Source organism: Schistocerca nitens, chromosome 1 (genome assembly GCF_023898315.1).
Source record: "Schistocerca nitens isolate TAMUIC-IGC-003100 chromosome 1, iqSchNite1.1, whole genome shotgun sequence".
Lineage (NCBI taxonomy): Eukaryota > Metazoa > Arthropoda > Insecta > Orthoptera > Acrididae > Schistocerca > Schistocerca nitens.
Window position 1 is genome coordinate 93,695,378 of NC_064614.1, and position 1,081 is coordinate 93,696,458.

A 1,081-nucleotide genomic window follows, 5' to 3' on the forward strand; every position below is an offset into this window, starting at 1 on the left:
ACTCCCTCGTTGCTGTCTACACAGCAGGTCAGGTCATTGATTCGCAAATGATCAACGTTTCACGTGAACATCTCCTCTCACCTCCTGTAGCTATGTGTACAGTGCTCCCAGGTACTTCAAAGAACCTCATTGGTGTCATATCTAATGGTGCCTGCCATAGGTTACCCACAATGGACGATCCTGCAGTCCATTAAAAAACTAGCCATCTTGCAGCTAAAAACTTCCTCACACAAAGGCTGTCATGCAATATCTCTCAGGTGCAGGTATTATGCACCCATCTGATATCAAGTTGTAATTACCCATCCACCAGGTTCCTAAAAAAGATGGTACTTTTAGGTTATGCAGAAACTATCACAAGCTCTATGGACATACTGTTATGGACAACTACCCAATCCCTCACATTCGGGACTTTGTGCAGCAGCCTCATGGTGCACAGTCCTTTAGTATTATTGACTGTCAAATACACTACTGGCCATTAAAACTGCTACACCATGAATATGAAGTGCTACAGACATGAAATTTAACCGACAGGAAGAAGATGCTGTGATATGCAAATGATTAGCTTTTCAGAGCAGTCACACAAGGTTGGCGCCGGTGGCAACACCTACAACGTGCTCACATGAGGAAAGTTTCCAACCGATTTCTCATACACAAACAGCAGATGACTGGCATTGCCTGGTGAAATGTTGCTGTGATGCCTCGTGTAAGGAGGAGAAATGCGTACCATCACGTTTCCGACTTTGATAAAGGGCAGATTGTAGCCTATCGTGACTGCGGTTTATTGTATTGCGACATTGCTGCTCGCGTTGGTCAAGAACCAATGACTGTTAGCAGAATATGGAATCGGTGGGTTCAGGAGGGTAATACGGAACGCCGCGCTGGATCCCAACGGCCTCGTATCACTAGGCGTCAAGATGACAGGCATCTTATCCGCATGGCTGGAATGGATCGTGCAGCCACGTCTCAATCCCTGAGTCAACAGATGGGGAAGTTTGAAGGACAACAACCATCTGCACGAACTGTTCGATGATGTTTGCAGCAGCATGGACTATCAGCTCGGAGACCATGGCTGCAGTTACCC